Source organism: Amblyomma americanum, chromosome 1 (assembly GCF_052857255.1).
Source record: "Amblyomma americanum isolate KBUSLIRL-KWMA chromosome 1, ASM5285725v1, whole genome shotgun sequence".
NCBI classification, from domain to species: Eukaryota; Metazoa; Arthropoda; class Arachnida; order Ixodida; family Ixodidae; genus Amblyomma; species Amblyomma americanum.
Window position 1 is genome coordinate 95462236 of NC_135497.1, and position 7854 is coordinate 95470089.

A 7854-nucleotide genomic window follows, 5' to 3' on the forward strand; every position below is an offset into this window, starting at 1 on the left:
TCTGCACGCTCTGTGACAGAGCGCCTGAATCCGGCGCAGAGCGCGCGACTTGAAATTGCGATTGGAGTACACTTGCTCTGGCCAGAGCATGCAGGCCAGAGCACGTAGGGAGCCGCTATCGCCGCTGAATACGAACGTCACGCAAACTTCCGGTCGGATCCGCCGATTTCGGCGGAGAAGTCCCGACTGCTCCACGGAGCAATCTCGGCTCGGCAACCGCTCCCTGTCTACGATTGGAAGACTCGATCTGTGCCTCAGATCTGCGTTTGGAATACAGTTGCTCCGAAAAGAGCAGGAAACGTTGCTCCAGAAGTGCTCAAACTCTGCGTTTGGAAGTCACCATTACATCACAAACGCGAAGCAAGGCCCGTGGCGCTTAAAAAGCGTGAGAGCGTTCGCGTCGTCTGTACAGTTTTCGAACTACCTGGCCAAGCCCCGATGATCAAATCCTCCGAGAGAGGCCTGGTGTCAAAAGACTTCAAAGCAGATGCCAGCATGAGGTGAGGCCAAGTGAAGAAGAGAGCTTGCTCCCCCAAGACCCACCGATAATCCAGCGAGCCCGAGTATAGCCAAGCACTCCAGGAAGGATGGGGAGGGTGATTAAGGGAAATAAAAAGGAAAGCTAATGTAAATGTTTTGCGGCGCATTGGACGGAGCCCGCGTGGCATGCTGTTGCATCCAAAACCAGGCTCTTACGGTTCGGAGTACTCCCTATCCAAAATGAGCAGAGAACGCGTGTTCTGTGTCTGCCCTGATCTCTGGTCAGTTGTGAACTATAGTTGGGACAGTGAGCTGTGTCACGCCATCCGATGTTGTAGAGTGTTTGAACTTTGCGAAGGACGTTTGCTTGCTCTGTGTTGAATGACGGATGACGTTGGGGAAAAATTGTGCGATTTAAATTTCCGTGGTGTTCTGGTAGCTGTTCAGCTATTTGCCCTTTGTATGTTGTGGCGTCTTCCATTGGCGTTGGATTTGGCCAGGGGATTGAAGGCCCCCGGATGTTGATTTCGCGGGCCCGTTGATTAACTATACTCATTTCCCTCGATCCCAGCATGAACATGTAAAGCGCCGTTCGCGATGCTACCGTATACATGCGCTGCAAGCTCAAGTCACGTGCTTAAGCATTCGCGCCAAATTTGCGAGCGACGGTGCGGCATAGCGTTGCAAGAAAACTAGATCGTTACCAGCGAATTATCACGCCTGCACGTCTCTCGACATTGTGCTTGCGTCTTCGAGTCAGTTTCCGGAGTGCAATTAGATGAGAATACGGCGTGCACTGCGAAGGTCTAAAGGTATCAAGTGACTGTGAAGCAAGCTCGATACTATCTCGATGAAAAGAAAGGTCTAAAGGTATCAAGTGACTGTGAAGCAAGCTCGATACTATCTCGATGAAAAGAAATGCCACCATCGAGCGCGTGGGTATGCGACACCACGGCGCAGCCACTAACCGCAGCCTCAAACACCCTCCTCTTTCCGCGGTAACCAACTTCCGTTCCCGTGATAACAACCCACCGGATGCCCCATACCCTCCTCTTCCACGCTAACCATCCTCCGCTATCTACTCTTTCCATGGTAGCCCCGCTCCGTACACCGGTTACGCATTCTGACCAACACGTATACTGTTTTGTACATGCCCTCATCCTTCCATGGTAACCACCGTCCGAGTGGTTACCATGGCAACGCGCCCACCGTTACGCCTACTCTTACCACTACTACTACTACTATGCGACGCGAAACCCAGGTATCGCTGCAAAAAAACAAAATCTGGACATTAAGTCGCTATCACAGGCACGTACAAGCTCAAATGTAAATTTTGTTCAGTGATAATTAAGCGCTGACGACATCATTGAACGTCTGCTTGCATTTATACTTGCGGCCCAAATTCCGGGCATTGGAAAGGAAGCTGTTGTGCTACACTGATCTCTGTTACAAATGCCGCAAATCATTGGAATCTTCTCTTCGATAATAAGAAAAAAATATAATTAGGACCTCATGTTGTAGAAAAACATTCTTTAAAGATGCACAGGCACAGGCGATCATACGCTGTAATGCGGCAAATCTGCGTGAGCAGTACTGCTTGTACATTTCAATTTTGCATTCGTCGCTTTCCCATTTCGTCCTTGAATTTGATTCCACCGTCACTTTTTCAATCCTCTGATGCATGCGGCTCTGGTGGACGAAGGCTTCTGGATGGTGGAGGTGGGTGGGTAGGCTCGAATAGCGGGAGATGCATTTGCCGGTAGATGCCAGGAGGAGGAGGGAAAAAAACTTTTATTGCTCTATTAAGCAGAGGTGTTAGTGGCTTCCGGATGTCTTCATCCCTTGGGCTGAAGTCCCGGTTGATCCGGTGGTTGGTTCCCTTGTTCCAGAGCCCCACTGAGCCGTGCCACCTAGCATGCGTGCTGCGCTAGTCCTCTTTGGACCGACAGCCCGCTGCTGGTGAGCAGGCCCTCCCACTGTTCCGCACTGGGCTCTTTTAACTTATGGAGGGAGAAGTTGTGCTTGCATTCCCATTTGATGTGGTATAACGTGGGGGTTGCCCCTCACCGCGTGCATGTGTCCGCGTATTGGTTCGGATACATTTTGTGGAGTGTGTGTAAGTTGTGGAAGGTTCCTGTCTGCAGTCGTCGCCAGCCGACTGCTTCGTGCTGTGTTAAGAGTGGGCGTGGGGGGGGATACGTTATTCTCCTGCCTCTGTGATAATTCAGTATCTCCGCGAACGTTGGCTCCACCGTCGTGGTGGGTTCCGAGTCCGTTGATGTATCCGCTCGGCTAGTAAGCTCGCGAGCTAGATCATCGGCCCTCTGGTTCCCCTTCACTCCGGCGTGTCCCGGTACCCAGAAAATCTTAGGTTGTATTTGTGTGCTCGGGGGCCCTGCTTGGAGGATCATGCGCAGTGCCCCTTTGCTGACTCTGCCTGCGGTGTAGTGTCTGCATGCCGTTTTTGAGTCCGCGAGAATTGTGAGCGACTCGTTCCTACGGTACCCTTCCGCTACCGCTAGAGCTACGGCGGCTTCTTCCCCCTCGGATACCCTACAGCCTCTCAGTGTTGCGCAGGTGATCATGTCACCTTTGTGGTTCACCACCACTGGCGCAACTCTGTGTTCTTTAGAGTTTCTGTTCCACGGATGTAGGGCCGCATCCGTATATACTACGTTTTTGTCATTCGCGAGGTGCTTTTCTACAAATTCTGCCCTTGCGGCTCGCCTTGCCGCGTGCAAGTTTGGGTCCATGTTCCTAGGTAGGGGGCACACCCTGATGGTTTGGCGAATGTAATCGGGGATGCTCGCTTCCCTATCCTCTGTTTCGTTACTGATGTATCCCAACCTTAGGAGGAGCGCTCGGCCGGTGGTCGACTGCTGGAGCCTGTACAGCTGTGCACCGAGTTGCGCTTCTTTCAGTTCTTCGAAGGTGTTGCGGATTCCCAGCTTAAGCAGTTTTTCATTCGACGTATTCCTTGGCAGGTTCAGCGCCGTCTTGAATGCCTTTCTGATGAGTGTGTCTGCTTGTTCTTTTTCATGTTGTGTCATGTTGTGGTAGGGAAGCGAGTATCCTTCCAGTAGGTGCTCCTCGTGACCACGGAAGGTGCCCCCTCATTTTCTTCTATCCGCTAGGGGCGCTGAGAGGCAGGCTTTCCACGGACCACGAATTTTTTGCCGAAGGAAGGCTGTACTGCTAACGCAATAAAATAATACTGCGCACGTGCGCGTCTTTTAAGAGCTATAGCTTAACTCTATAAATTATGACACCGTACCGTGGCGCCGCCGTTGGCGCTTCAATGTTTCACACGGTTGCTCGTTTAATTTTGTACAAATATTGGCACAACTTGCGAATATTGGATCCGTATCCGGTTCGGTTTTCAGGTACACTATTCGTATTCGACTCGGTAGCGGAAACGCATTTTTCGCTCTGTCCCATCGTCGTTCACTTCCTCCATCATCCTAACCCTTCCCGTCTGTACTTCCAAAGTGCATATACTCAAATTAGAACGATACAGAGAAGATTAGCATGGCCCCTGAGCAAGGATGACACGCAAAATCGTGAAGCGTTCCACATTTTTTCTGAGCTGTGATCCCCGCAGAAGGAAGCAGAAAATATAGCCACTCCCCCGCCTACACTGAAGCGACCTTGGAGTGCCTGGATGGAGTCATCCGCACTGGAGTGTCAACTGGACCGACATGGACATGCCGCCGACTTCCTTGGCCCCTAATTTTGCAGCCAAACAAAGTTCATTAATGCTGCTGCTCCAGTGAAGGAGGTCTATTAATTCGAGCACAGGTGGAGAATGAATAAAAAAGGGGAGAGAAAGCGGCTGACGGCCTGTTTTACACATAGTTTTTTACAAAGGGGATAAATCTTTTAAAGAAGGTTGTTTGCACAATTTATGTCAGATCTGAAACAAGCAATCCTCAAAATCTTCCGGTATGCTCGCTGTTATGTAGCTTTGGAGCGGAGTATTCAGCTCTGGTCTGGCTCGTGGTGTACGGGCACGGGTTTCCCTTTTCCTGTCAGTCATTCCTTCTCGGGTTTTAGAAAACACGTTAATGATTCTTGCTAAAAATCAAAGCGAAATTTTTGAAACGGTAGAGAATTATGTTGCGACCACCACTGGCAAGAAGAATAAAAAATGGTTGCCTGCTGGTAATCGTGCAGGCCCTTTGATCAAGCGCGGGGGATCTCAGATTCCTTGTCAATAGTGGTGGGGGGTTAAGACCTCCCCAAGACCCTCCCCCCCCTGACTTTAAGGCCTGGCTGTAGTGCAGGATTGCGTGGTAACGTCGGCAGCAGACGCATTTCCCATGCCCATCGTGCGAACTGCGGGGGCATCATGACGAAGCAGGAAGTTTCAGGTGATCAATTTTGCAACTTCGGCAGCGCTACCGCGGGGAGGGAGGTAACAACCTTCCAACTGTTACCGTATGGCAACAGTGTGGGGGGGGGGGGACAAGTATAGGCCTATGCCGATCTACTGAGAATAATTGGTGGTTGGATTGGCCGTAGAAATCCTGCTGGTGTGACAGTCACGACGAGTCAGTGTGCGACTTCAACAGGCAGACGGGGCCAATAATATTTGTCTTGAGTTCGATGGAGGGCACGAGTAAACCTGAGGTAACCAGCTATTAATTCATCGTGAGAAGCCTGCGGAATTTCCTCTGGAAGATGTGCAGGGACGACAAGAAAGCAGGTGGTGTTGCTAAGTTTTTCTTCAGAAGGATACCATAACTGAAGGCGAAGGGAAGATAATCCCCGTTTGAACGGTGCGGGGAGTTAGGAAGTCTTGCCGTCGAGGTAGTCATTTAAACATCGTATCTCAGGGTCCGAGTATTATTCTTGAGCGAAATTCCTGGGGCTGATTGGTGTTCTTGTGGCCCTCTGAAGAAAAATGGCCGCCAGTCCCACCGTAGGGGACTGGCGGCGACTGACAGGTAGATGCTCAACTTTTTTTCCACGGAAATATTTTAATGACGACGGGCAGATTAAAATGAGGAATAAATCGGTTCCTGTGCGATGAATGACATTATGGGGAAGGGTTCGGGTATCCACCGAGATATGTGAGACAGTTAATGCGTCATTTTCGTTCCCCAAAACCAATTTTAATTTTTTTTGTGTGTGTGTGTGTGTGTGCATGGGTATCTGGATGGTTTGAATGAATGAAGTTTGACAACTTTCTGCGCTGCCTTGGCAGGGGCTCGTGAAAATTGCAACCTGCGAAGGAGTGCTTGCGTCCGGACATGAAGACCGCGATAACGTCGAATTCCTGCAGTATCAGTCTCCAGCGAGCGAGGCAACCCGGCTGAGAAGTCTTACAAATCGGCAAACCAGCCAAATGCGTAACCATTGCTTAGAACTTTATGAGGCCTTCTGTACAAGTACGGGCGGAATTTTTATGCGCACCAGGCTATCGCAAGTCACTCCTTGTCTGTTATTGAATAGTTATAGCCTCTGCCTTCAGCGAAGAGCGGATGACGTATACGCTATGACTCTCTCGCGGCCTTTTTTCTTCGTGATAATGGCGCCTGGGCCACGCTGCTGCGTCAGTGTAGATCCCAGTTTCGGCGTTGTTTGTCGAAGTGTCCAATCACAGGCGGCGATGTAAGCAACGTTGCAGGCCACGGTAGCTGCCTGACGTCTGAAAGAATCTAACCAATGGCCACCTCTCACTTTGTCTACTCAGATGCGGGGGACGGAGGAGGGAGCGAGCATGAAAAAGTCGCCGCGGGAAGGGCTCGCCAACTTTGACGCATGATTGTGGGTTGTCTGCTGCGTGTAGAAGAGTATAATTTGGCTCTGGTTTCTACGGCAACACAGTGCAGTGATTAAGTGAGTTAATGTGCTCTCCTCGAAAAGCGTTTCAGAGCCCCTTTAAGGCACATCGGATAGTACTTGGCGTCGCAACGTCGGTCAAGGGTGTTGTCGATCCGGGGTGGTGGGCACACGCATTTCTTCGTTACGCTCTTTAATTGGCGGTAACCGACGCAGAATCGAAGTGTATGTGCTGTCATTTCTCTTGATGAGGACAACCGGTGGTGCCCAGGGTCTCTTTGGCGGTTGGGTGACGTCGTCAGGCAGCATTTCGCCCACTTGGTTCCGGATGGCTACGCGTTCTCGCGCCGGTACTCGATGGGAGGCTTTGACGCATGTGTCGGGCGTGATCGCCGGAGATGATTCTACGCTTGGCGACGGTCGTTTTTCGAACCTTTCACTCGAATGAAAAGCAGTCGTTGTAACATTCAAGTAAACTGCGGATTTCGTCTTGTCTGTGCTGGAGTAGGTAGGACTTAATTTCGAAGAGTTGGCTGCAAGGTTTCACTCAGGGAGATCGCTGAAGACCGGTCTGAGTGGGCAAATGTATTGCCGACCTATTCTGAGAAGGCAATGGTCGTTCCTATGTTGAGGTGTATTTATGGCTAGAATTTGGCGAACCAACACTTTGATTTGCCCGTTACAGAAGCTGGCAACGCCTATTGCAATATCATCCGATGTTTGAGTTGTTACCGAGCGTTCCCTTCGACAGCACCTTCAATGTCCATCAGCGTCGACACCTAGAGAGATGATGATACCTGAGCAGGGTGTGATGCTCATTTCGTCATTGACGGTACTGAGGCCATGTGTTTCTCGAGGTTCGTCTTCGAGGATGTGTCTTCGTCCGCCGAAAGCGTGACGAAATTGCATTGAAGTTCAGTGATTAGTTGATGCTCAGTCAAGAAGTTCATATATGCCCCTTCAAAATCCTGGTTTCGGCCAGCTGGCCCACATGCTGGTAAGTCTTCTAATGACAGGACGACGAAGACAGGACGGCGCCCATCCTGTCTCTATGTGTTCCATTCTTCGTCATCCTGTTATTTTCGAGCTGTTCTTAAAAATCCACCCCAAGGCCACGGCGCAGAAGCGCTGCTGCATGACTACGAAGACCGGCGAATAAACATGCCCACTGATCGTAATTATTAGTGCTGTGCATCATCCCGACGGCATGATAAGGTGGCCTCCAGTGGTGTGCATTTGCGGACTGTCCCAAATGTTCCTGATTGTCTTGAGCTGAGCGGCGAACAGTCCATAGATAAAAGAGCAATCTGCTCAAGCCTATGTCTACCAAGGTACAGTAACTTTGCGGCCGTCGATAGTCACTGTAAGCTCTGTGGTTCTTGCTCTCGGGCATTGCACGTTGGTCTTGGTGTCGGGTGACGGCTTCATTGCTAGTTGGGTTCGTGCATTGGGCATGTTGTCTTGGCCGTCGTGAGCGACGTCGTCGTGTCGTCATGGCCTGCGTCTTTACGCGCGTGGCCGTCGTCGCTAGAGGGTACTCGTAAGTTCGCCGGCAGGAAACTCACCTCCAAAGGGTTTTTCTTCTAGTTT

The 7854-nt window shown here is 50.7% G+C and overlaps 1 non-coding gene across 1 annotated transcript; it reads left to right on the forward strand.

Moving 5' to 3' along the window:
* Nucleotides 1-3957: 3957 nt before the first annotated feature.
* LOC144116855 (U6 spliceosomal RNA) lies at nucleotides 3958-4060 on the forward strand. The gene has a single exon (XR_013311977.1). It is a non-coding gene; the product is annotated as a U6 spliceosomal RNA (small nuclear RNA).
* Nucleotides 4061-7854: the final 3794 nt, after the last annotated feature.